We start from the raw sequence: 11,927 nt of genomic DNA on the forward strand, positions 1-11,927 counted from the left end.
TTGCCATTGAAGTGGAACTATTGATTCTAAGTTTGAATGAACAGTTAGCAAATATGACTTTCCTAGTTTGGGAGTGAAAAATCAAGCAATAGAGGTGCAATGAGGTATCTCAAAAATACTAGGTCTAGAAGGTATGAAAAGCCAGGCTTCAGTTATATAGACCTCCAAGTAACTTTTGATCTTGTGTTTGCTGTGTCCTCTAAAATTATATGCTCTGATCCATAATTTTCATTCGAGCAGACCATTCTGATCCCACAAGCTGTTGCCAGTGTCTTCTCACCCTAACACTTTTCCCCAATTATTTCTTTGTTGTCTCATAACATTATTTAATGTGACTGGATCTGCTTCTCTTGAAACAAGGCTTTCTCTAGCTCCACAGCCTGTTTACTGCCATACAGCCAATCCAGCCCCGAGGGATCCCTCTGTTTGCTTCTGTTACTTGGAGACCCTACATGCTGTGGCTACAGGGGCATGGGGCATTACCTCAGAAATTCATTCCTGGGGGAGAATCTCTTTATACCAAAGCTACATAATCCTGAAATCTTCAAGAAGGAGGGGATTTCAAGGGGTAGAGGCAAAGTGTTCCTCCCATTTGCTCTTTAGCGCTGTGAGATGTCCCCCTACATCACAGTGATGATTTATTTAATGAGGCATGATGACTCAGCCTCTTGGGGCCTGATGAACATCAGTATTTCCCCTGTGCCCCGCAGCCGTAGTTCAGTGATGGGTGGCCAAAAGGAGACCACACTGATGCCTTTTACTGACCGGAGATAGGACGACTTCATGACAGACTCCATCTCTCTGACTATTCCCTGGTAGAATTTGCCTTCAGGATTGACTGTCAGAGGAGAAAGAGGTTGTACTTTATTTTTATGGATTCCCAGCTAAGGGAGTCACAACACTGGAGAGTATTATGTGTGAAAAGAAGAATTTAAAAAACAGTGCAGTGGGAGAGGAGACTGAGAGAGTAAGAGAGAGTAGTAGGGAGATTTGGATACAATCAGAGCAATATATATGTATATTAATAATATATATATTAAAATATATATATATATGTGTGTGTGTATGAAAATGCCACAAGGAAGCCCATTAATTTGAACAACTACTATGTGTTAATTTCTATAATACTTTAAAATAAGAAAACACAAGAAGGAGCAGAGATGTGAGCAGCATAATATTACATCCCAAGATAATTTTTATTAAGTGGTGCATTTTAGGTCTATACTATGATGACATTCATTATTGGGAATTTTTACCATTGCAAAACATTTCCTGGTTCTTATTTTTTTCCCATTCCCCTGCCCTTCCTTGAACCCCTCCACTCCTCCCTATTTACAAAGATTTTTTTCCTTATTTCATATTTATTACTTTCCCTTCTTTCCTTCCCCCTCCTGTTCACAGTTCCCCTTCTGTTTTGAACCTTTTCTATTTCACACTATCCATTATACACTTTGATCATTACTTACACTTTTAGTATCTCACACCAGAGGATCTATTCAATATTTACACATTTGTCCTATTTATTTCGTTGAGTATTGCCTCAATATGCATCCATTTAGCTGTAAATATCTCTAGTTTCTCATTTTTTTTATTGCTGAGCAATACCCACTTTCATAACAAAACAAAACAAAGCAAAACCAAACAAAACAAAACCACATCTTTTTCCTGTCTCTGGGTGATGGGCAATTGGGCTGTTTCCAAGCTTTAGCTATTACAAACTGTGCTGCTATGAATATGGGTGCACATATATCACTGTGGTATGATTCTTTTCATTCTTTGGGGAAAATACCTAGCAGAGCAATAGCTGGGTTGAATGGAACCTATAATCTTAGTTTTTTGAGGTATCTCCATACTAATTTCCACAGTGCTTGCAACAGTCTACACTTCCACAAACGGTGGAGCAGGGTTCCTTCATAACCCAGCCACCATTTGTTATTGGTTGATTTCTTGATAGCAGCCATTCTTTCCGCGGTAAGGTGGAATGTCAGTGTTGTTTTCATTTGGATCTGTTCAGTGACCAGTAATGTTGAACAATTTTTCATAGATTTATTTGCCATTTATACCTCTTTGTTTGAGAAATGTCTGTGCATTTCAGATTCCCATTTTATGATTGAGTCTTTATATTTGTGGGGTCTGATTTTTAAAATTTCATTATATAATGTAGATAGTAGACCTTTTTCTGAGGAACAGCTAGTGAAAACTTTTTCCCCCAGTGTAGGTTGTGTCTTCACTCTGTTGGTAGTTTCCCTTGCTGTGCAGAAGCTTTTTAATGAGATGAGATCCTACTTGTTGATTCTTTGTGCCAGTTCATGTGTGACTATGCTTTGTTCATGAAATCTTTCCTACACCAATACAAGACTTTTTTTTGAAATCTCTGGAGTTTATTTCACTTCTTTCTTCTTAGATTTCATTGCAACTGTATTTTTCTGTCAGCTCTGATGGCCTTTTATTCTGGAAACTAGTAACTTTTTCAATGTCAGTTGAAATTGGCACTCTTTCAACCATATTCCTCCTTCAAGTGTGTTCCTTTTGTTAGAATTTCCAATCTGGATATGGCGGGGCACACCTATACTTACAGCGACTTGGGAGGCTGAGGCTGCAGGATCATATATTTGAAGTCAGCCTGGGAAATGTAGCAAGATACTAAGTGATACATGTGTTCAAAATGGGAGGGAATGCTTTCAGGGGGAATAATGGCAATGTGTCTCACCATAGTAAATATTATTTATTTAAACACTTTCAGTATATGTTTACAATACACTAAAAGTATGTTCATTATGAGGCATTGCTACATATGTGCAGAGGACTGTAGTACTGATTATGCCCAAGGTAGGCGGTAGTTAACCCCACAATTGGCTTATTTATAGAAGTGAGTCTGGCTGAAGCCTACGTGGTGAGGTCTGAGTAACTCAACCCGAATTCCATTCCCACAACTAAAACCTTCAGACTAGAAAGACAATGTTTTAATTACAATCACACATTTTGTCTATTCTGTTCCTAACTTGAGAATGCTTTGTCTTGCCTTTTATGAGCCTTGTTTACCTTAGTTTCCATAGAAACCCTACGTCCACTTTACCGCAATTGATTGCCAATAAAAGTCAGTGCCTGGGACAGTCCAGCAACTTTGTGGGTTGCACAGACATTGGTCACCTTGGCAGCCCACTTTCTCTGTCTCGGTTCTGTCTCCTGTTGTATTCTTTTTGCCCGGCCTGCATCCTATACTGACTGGGCCGGTGGGGACTGGAACCTGACTACAGGGTCTCCAGTACATACGCACATTGCATCTTGATTCTTTATACTTTCTTTTTGCCTACTCTCCCTCCCATCGTCCTCCTCCCAAGGTTCCCTTCCCATCTCCACAAACACTAAGCATATTTTTCTTTTCTTTTTTTTTTTAATAATTAAGGTTCACTTTTTTTTTGTCTTTTTTCGGGCAGGGGATCGAACTCAGGACCTTGCGCTTGTGAGGCCGGTGCTGGAACCACTGAGCTAAATCCTCGGGCCCTAAGCATATTTTTCAATCTCCCCTTGTAGTTCTCTAAATGAGGTTCCTAGCTCCACTTGGTTGAGAATTGAAGACTTACCAGGCTCAATCCAAACTGACAAACTCAGGTCCTGGCCCCAAAGGACCTGGTTTAGCACGTCTTCTGGGTGATTCTGATGCAATGGGCAGCTTTCCTTCCTAATAGTTATTTTCTGGTACACAAGAAATCTCATGACATTGGTTCTGATTGTCTGTAACTTGGCATTCTTCAGTGTTTTGAGCAATCAAATGAGCCCCTGATACTGACCAGTTTTGTCTTTTATATTATTTTTACAGTGCTGGAAATTGAACTCAGACCCTCACTCGGTCTAGGCAAGGGCTCTACCACAAAGCTAAATCTTCAGCTTTCATTTTCTAGATTATATCTCATTTATTTTTTCTGTGATGGAACTTCTTCTAAATGATCAGAAATACTACTAAAAATAATGAAATATGCACAGTTCCCTTTTTCTGCCTTTTTGGTTTAAAAAAATTTTTAGGTTTTCATGAAGTATTTGGTGATTCTTGGTTGAACATAGCTCTTTTTAATCATATTTAGGTGACAGCCTCTTGCTGCACATAACTAAAATATTATTCTGCTATATTCTAATCACTGATTATTAAATTTTATGAAATGAAATTTGTTCATGTTAAGACCGATTTTATACATTTATCTATTCCTGAAAATATTTTATTATCTGACTTTCTACTATTAAATACTTTTGCGCTCATCCAATGAACACCAACTAGAGATGGAGTGCGCTATTTTGTCAAACTGAAAACTTTTGTACTTCCCTTTCAGATATTTGCATCTATCATCTCTGAGAGATTAGCTTGTAGATTTTTTAGTGCTTTATATTATCCTTTTTGGATTCAACCTTTATTCAATTTAGGGTGCTCTTTGAATATAAAACATGGGGATATTGGGAGAAAGCGATTAAAAATATGGCCTGAACTTGTATTCTTTAGGGTTCAGTGTTGAGGATCAAAGATACTGATCAAATATAGTGATTTTATAATTTCAAAATGTAACAGTGATTGTCGAGAGGGACAGGGTGCATGAATATGGGGACAGTACTCGGTAGGTAGGGGCACGGGATGGTTTCCTCTGAGGAAGTCAGCTGAAAGTGAGGGACAGGAATCTTCATGGGAAAGAGTGAAGGAGCAGCCCAGAGGGATGCAGAGGCATAGCATTTTTAGGATTCCTGAAGTGAGACATTTTGGCGCTTTTGGAGTAAGAGGCCAGTTAGAAACCAGCCTCTGCAGGTCCTTGTCATCCCCACATCAGAGGGAATGTCCTTTCAAAAGGGGCAAAGGACTTACGTTGGGCAACCTTCCTGGGGTTGGTGGTAATTCATTCAACCTAACTTCTAGTTATGAATAGGGGGCATAGTTCTCCCCCCAAAACATGTATTTCCATGAGGTTGACATCTCAGCATCCACTTGTATGCAATACTATTATTGTATAGCATTTCCTCTGTCTATCAGAAGGGTTCTTTTCTCATTTATTTAATTAATTCATTGGGGTTTTTGTTGTGTTTTTGAGGTAGAATCTTGCTTTGTATCCCAGGCTGGCCTTGAACTCATGATCTTCCTGCCTCTGGCTGCCAGTTGCTGGAATTACAGGTGTGCAATACCATGCCTGGTTCTTTTATTTCTGGCTTCTTTTCTCATTTTCTAGAAGAATATTGGTGCTTTATATCTCTCCATCTCCTTCCCCCCTTCCTTTCTTTCTTCTTCATTTACCTCCCTCTCTTTCATTTCCCTCTTTTTCTTTTTTATTTCCTGCTTTCTTTTTTCCTGTCCTTCTTTCTTTTGCCATGAGCTGAACAGATGTTTGCATGTTTTACTGCCCTTAATTCTAGAAGTATGCTCTTGACTTTATGGCTCAATCTGTTTGCATCTGTATTTACTTCATTTACACTTTAGGATTCTATTTTCTTTAACAGAATATGAGATTGTGTTTCTCCCTCAACATAGCAAGGCAATATTGTTTTCTTTGATGCTAGAGATCAAATGCAGGGCTTTGCACATGCTAGGCAAGATCTCTGACACTGAGCTATAGTCCCAGCTCCTGCAAACTATTAGTATTGAAAAATAGAATTTACATGTGTAGTTTTTGAACATGACACATTCATCTTGATTCAGTTTCAATTTATGTGGCTATTAACAAAAGTGAGCAATTTTGTGGTTATCAGAAAGGGTGTTATTGACTGTTTTTAATCCCTTGAGGCTGTTTTGCTGTTTGATATTGGGTTAGTCCCTGGTTTACTATTGGTTTTATTTATTTATTTTTACCAAATAAATAAGAAGAAAAATATTCATGATTAAAGTTGAGGTTAATTAAATAGAAAACAAAATGAAATAGAAAGGTCCATAAAGACCAATGATGGTTCTTGAAAAAGATGAATAAAACTAGTGAACTTGTGGTGATCACAAAAGCAGATATGTTCATGTTGATTTATTTGAAAATTTATATGACATAAATTGCAAGAACAAGACCCCTTACTATAACCAACCGAAGAGCAAGCAAGCTACCTGGTCATTGATAGTTTATTTTAAAATGATAAATTCATAATTTAAAGGCTTACAAAGAAATTTCAAGTGTATCAGGGTTCACAGTGCATTTTTCCAAATATTTAAGTGAGAGACAATGGGAACCACACACTATATCCTTGAAATGATATGAGAATATGGAACAAGTCCCAACTTAATGTATAAAACTTCCATTACATAAATCTGGAAAGGATGTTTAAAAAGGAAAGAAAAATCACAGAACATGTTTAGGATGAAAGCACCTTCTAAGCATTTGACTTCTTGCTTCAGCTTGAGGATAAGGGTACAAGGCCACTGTGCATAAAATTCTCCTGGATTAAGGCTTCACGGTAAGAAGGAATGTGAGACCCAAATATGTGAGTAGTGGCTACTCATATCCGATCCATTCTGTCAGCATCTTGTAGATGGGGTTTTCCTCCCTTATTTTCCATACCCAGTACTATTTATTATTGTGTAAGAGACTTTTACTTTGACATAATCAGTATTTACAGAAAACTTGCAAGAACAATACACATGCCTATGTTTTTCCTCACCTAGATTCCCAATGTTAATGTTTTAGTACATTTAGTTTTCTTTTATTTTTCCTTTTCAGCTTTCTCTTCCTCTTTCTCATTCTCTTTCTCCTTCTCCCCCTCCTCTCCCCTCCTTCTTCTCTTCGTCTCACAATTTTTGGAACATGTTTAGAGGAAATGCATTGGAAGTATGATACATTTTTATCTGTAATTTTTTGTTGTTTTTGCTTATATATTCAGTTCAAATTTAAATATTCATTACCATATGTTTATGACATGTACTAAATGGCTATACATAGGGCTGCTACATACGCCTCACTCAATTGGATACTTTTTCCATTCCCTTTTCCTCTCTTCCTTCCCCTTCCCCCCTCCCTTGATCCCCTTCCCATCTCCACAGAGTCTCTCCCACTAATTCCTAACATCTGCCTTTTATTTTGCTCTTTAAAATCTTTATCTACTTTTTCAATTTTTATTTGTTTATAATTTTATAAGAACATGTTTGCAGTATATATGAATTACATTTACTGTGGAGAGTTGGCGCATGTACGTAATACCCTGTCATTCTTTTTTATTCCCTTCCTCTCTATCCTCACTCCCTCTCCCTTGGGCCCCTTCTCTTTTGCCAAAGAGCTATCTCCATCTTTCTTAGTATCTTTCCTTTTGCTCTTTACATATATTTTGGATTTCTCATACAAGAGAAATCATGCAATATTTAACCTTCAGTGTCTGCCTTATTTCACTCAACATTATGGACTCCAAGTGTATTCATTAGTAGACAAATGTCTTTCCTAAACACATGGACATTGTTTCATATAATCATAATACAATGATCACAATCAGGAAGTTAATGTTAATGTAATACTCCTATTAAATTTATAGAACTCACTGGTATTTGAATGATTGTCCCATAGTGTCATCCATGGCAAAATAAAATCCCAAGTCATTCACTACATCAGATCACCACACTTTTTAGCCTTGTTTAGTCTTAGCCCCCCACTTCTCTCTCTGTTTTTCTCCATCACTCTCTCCGCAGTGATAGGTACTGAATCCAGTCTTCTGCATGCCAAGCAAGTACTCTACCAATAAGCTACACTCCAGCCTCATTTCCATTTCCTACACTTTGCATTGACAGCTGTGAATTTCTAAGGGTACAAGTCAAAAAATGTGTAGAATGCCCCTCACTTTTAGTTCGTCTGAAATCTTCTCCACTTTATTTCTTTATTTCTATTATTTTTATGAGTCCATGTTTGCAGTATGTCATCATCACATTATTTGTGGGGGGTATATACATGTAAACAACACAGCTTAATTCATTTCTGTCCCTTTACTCTCCCAATTCCTGCCGCTCCCTTCAAATCTTGTTCCCCTTGCAAATGCAACAGAGCATTGCAAAAGTTCCATTTCAATTGTTTTCTTCAAGTCTTTATTTCATGCCTTTTCCCTTTCTTCTTTCGCTCCTCCCTCAATCTCATGCTTTACTTCTCATTTGAAAAAAACCCCACCTCTTTACTTCCTAGTATCTATCTTTTATTTTGCTCTTTATTTATATTTTGGGTTTCTCATATGAGAGAAATCATGCATTATTTAAACTTGTGCATGTGACTCATTTCATTTAACATTATGGTTTCCAGGTATATCCATTTACCTATAAATGCCTCAAGTTCATTGTTCTTTATGGCCGAGTAGTAATCCATTGCGTATACATTTTATTTATATATTATTCTTCACTTTAGAGTGAACTCCTTTATCTTTGACAGGAATCCCAGAGAAATTATACTTTGACCATTTCAGTGAATCCTACCAGAAAGAACAAGATGTTAAATTGTCCTATCACTGAATCTCTATGTCAGCCAAATTTTTTAAAAACTGGATGCTTCAGATAGGAGTTGGAAATAGCCAGTCCATTTTCAAGGATTCCCTCTTGTTTTGACTGTTATAAAATTGGTTAACAAGCTGAGCTGTTGGGATGAGGAGACTGCTTCTTAAGAATTCAATTTATGAGTGAAAGGCAGTCTACCACTTAAGCAAGGTAACTGACTTCATAAGCAACTTGAGCGACAAGTGTGGACACTTCTGTTATATGGAGGACATTCATTTATTGTGATTGATTATCTGGTCTCTTCTTTTATAGATACATCTGTTATATGGAAGCAGGAAACCAAACACGACTTTTGGAATTCATCCTCCTCAGACTTTCAGAGGATCCAGAGCTGCAGCCCATTCTCTTTGCTCTCTTCCTGTCCATGTACCTGGTCACAGTGCTTGGGAACCTGCTCATCATCCTGGCCATCAGCTCTGACTCCCACCTCCACACCCCCATGTACTTCTTCCTCTCCCACCTGTCCTTGGCTGACATCTGCTTCAGCTCCACTACAGTGCCCAAGATGCTGGTGAACATCCATACAAAGAACAAAACCATCTCCTAATTGGACTGTCTCATTCAGGTATATTTTTCCATGAATTTCCTATCCTGCAAACTCTACTCCTAACTGAGATGGCCTATGACCATTTTGTGGCTATCTGTCACCCACTGCATTACATGCTCATAATGAATCCCCGCCTTTGTGGCCTGCTGATTTTAATTACCCGGTTTATTGGCATCATGATATCTCTCCTCCATGTTTCTCTGATGATGGATCTCACTTTCTGTAAAGATCTTGAAATTCCACATTTGTTCTGTGAGCTGAGCCATATTCTCAAGTTGGCCTGCTCTGACATTTTCTTGAATAATACATTGATCTACATCATGACTGGTGTGCTGGGTGTTTACCCATCATTGGGATCCTTTCCTCCTACTCACAAATTCTCTCATCCTTAAGGAAGATGTCTTCATCTACAGGAAAGCAAAAGGCATTTTCCACCTGTGAGTCTCACTTATTGGTCGTGTCTTTATTTTATGGTACTGGTGTTGGGGTCCACTTCACTTCTGCAGTCACCTGCTCCTCCCAGCAAGTCTCAGTGGTCTCTGTGATGTATACCATGGTTACCCCCATGCTGAACCCCTTCATTTACAGCCTGAGGAACAAGGATGTGAAGGAGGCCCTGGGCAGACTCCTGGGCAGAGCATCCTCTTGTCTGTGATGTGTCCATTGGCCTTATAGCAAGAAATCTTATGTTTATTAAAGGCAGGCAGTAAGAGGAAAGAAAGAAAGAAAGAAAGAAAAAGAAAGAAAGAAAGAAGAGTATTCTGAAATTTTTATCTCTGAATCTCTTAAGCCATTTTGTTCTTTCACTTAATGCTGGAGGATGTACAATTTTGCCCTTCTGAATTTTATATACTGTTCAGGAACTCATTTCCTAGTAATGCCTCTGATGGCATCTCAACCCTAGCCCTATTCAAAATTTGCACCTTTTATCATCTGTTTAACTTCCACACTGGTGAAATTTAAACTTTAACTTGAAGCATTTACTATTGCATTGTTACCTCCAGTGTTGGCATGGGGATCTTAGATTTTCTTCCTTCCCTCTTCTTTCCTGCCCCTATCTCTTTTTCTTCCTTTCTTTTTCTTTCCCTCCCTTCCTCTCTTCCTTCATTTTTCCCATCCTTTTACTTGCAATACTTGAACCCAGGGCCTCACAGATTTGTGCCCTATAGCTGAGATATGGTCTTGCCATCGGGTTGGTAAATTATGGATTGTGTTCTCTTATTTCTATGTGTTTCCATGTGATTTTGTATTTTTAATTAAGATTTTTGCTGCATTTTAGTTATACAATATGCTGACATTCATCATTGAGAATTTGTACCTTTACATAATATATCTTGATTCTTATTTTTTCCCTCATGCTGTTGCCATCCCTTCAACCCCTCTACTCCTCCCCATTTAGAAAGACTTTGTTTCTGATTTTTCCTTTTCTCATATGTATTCCTGTTCCTTCTTTCCTTTTGCCTACAGCTCCTCTTTCCCTTTGGGCCTTACCCATAGAACATGTTTAAGTAAGTGGAAAGGAATTGCAGTTATCCTCTGTATATTATCAGACCATAGTGTGATGAAAATGGAGATCAATAACAAAAGAAACCACAAGAATTTCATGAACACATGGAAATTGAACAACACCTTCTGACCAACCAATGAGTCACAGAGAAAATTAAATAATAAATCAAACTGTTTCTACAATTAAATGCCAATGGCAATACAGCATATCGTAAGCTATGGAACACTGTGAAAGCAGTCTTAGGAGGGAAATTCATAGCAGTGAATACTTATGTTAGGAAAACAGAGTGAGCTCAAATAAAAAAGCTAATGCTGAAACTCAAGCTACTAGAAAAAGAAGAGCAGGAAAAACCCAAAGCTTATACAAGGGAGGATATTATAAAGATCAGAGCAGAAATCAATGCAATGGAGACTAGGAGAATGGTGCAAAAGATTAATGATTCAAAGACTTCGTTCTTTGAAAGAAATAAAAATTGAAAATCTTTTAGCCACCCTTATCAAAAAAGGAAAGAAAAGGCTCAAATCCATGCAATTAGGAATGAATGGGTGAAAGTACAATGGACCCAGTGGAAATCCAGAGGATCATCAATACCTATTTTGGGAAATTATACACCAATAAGACGGAAAACACAGAAGAAATGGACAGATTCCTAGATACATATGAATTATCAAAGTTGAATGAAGAAGACCTAAAATTTATAAATGAGCCAATATCAATCAACATATTTAAAAACGTAATTAAAAATATACCAAGTAAGAAAAGCTCAGTTCCTAATGGCTTCACTGCTGAATTCTACAAGACATTTAGAGAAGTATTGACACTACTGTTGAAACTCTTCAATTTTGTGTTGTTTCTATGTATTATCAACAGTGTTTTCTAGAACTGAGTAAAGCATGATTAAAGTATGTGTTAAAGTATAACTGACATTTTAGTGTTTATTATGTATTAGTTGTGCTAAATACAATCTCCTCATTATCTTCGGCAGGTTTCCCAGTGGCAGGCATTACCATCACTCTTATAGGTGAGGATATTGATGTTCTAGTAGAAAACATGTACACACACAAACACACAACACAAAGCAAAATAATAAAAACTTTCTCAAACTCACAGAGGGACCAAGCAGAAAAAGCAGTGTTCAAACTTAAAACTCAAATCTAAGCCCATAGTTTTGCCTAATAGAATGCATGGCGTTTCATGGATTCTGATGTTGCATGTGCCACTGTAGTGGAGTTTACTGGTGATTAATGATATTTCTGGTTATCCTCACTTATGGAACACCCAAGGACATTGCATTTTCTTTTTTACTTTTAAGTTACGCATGAAAAATATTTTGGTCTGTCCAATGAAATACTGGTGAAACTGATGTGTTACTTTTAAACCAATACATTTAAGAGCTGCCA

The 11,927-nt window shown here is 37.6% G+C and overlaps 1 long non-coding RNA gene and 1 pseudogene across 3 annotated transcripts in view; one reads left to right on the forward strand and one right to left on the reverse strand.

The window, feature by feature from the left end:
* LOC147828241 (uncharacterized) overlaps positions 1-8,730 on the reverse strand; it is a 50,721-nt gene extending 41,991 nt beyond the window's left edge. For both annotated transcript variants that reach the window (XR_015451111.1, XR_015451110.1), the window contains exon 1: positions 766-8,730. This is a non-coding gene — a long non-coding RNA (uncharacterized LOC147828241). The remainder of the gene's footprint in view (positions 1-765) is intronic.
* Positions 1-11,447, forward strand: part of LOC101700179 (olfactory receptor 7D2-like) — a 29,360-nt pseudogene extending 17,913 nt beyond the window's left edge. The window contains exon 2 of the transcript XR_015451109.1: positions 8,726-11,447. The product of XR_015451109.1 is annotated as an olfactory receptor 7D2-like (transcript). The remainder of the gene's footprint in view (positions 1-8,725) is intronic.
* The last annotated feature ends 480 nt before the right edge of the window (positions 11,448-11,927 follow it).

Source organism: Heterocephalus glaber, unplaced genomic scaffold, assembly GCF_053883595.1.
Source record: "Heterocephalus glaber isolate CG9 unplaced genomic scaffold, H.glaber_assembly_v1.0 deba00001188, whole genome shotgun sequence".
Classification (NCBI taxonomy): domain Eukaryota; kingdom Metazoa; phylum Chordata; class Mammalia; order Rodentia; family Bathyergidae; genus Heterocephalus; species Heterocephalus glaber.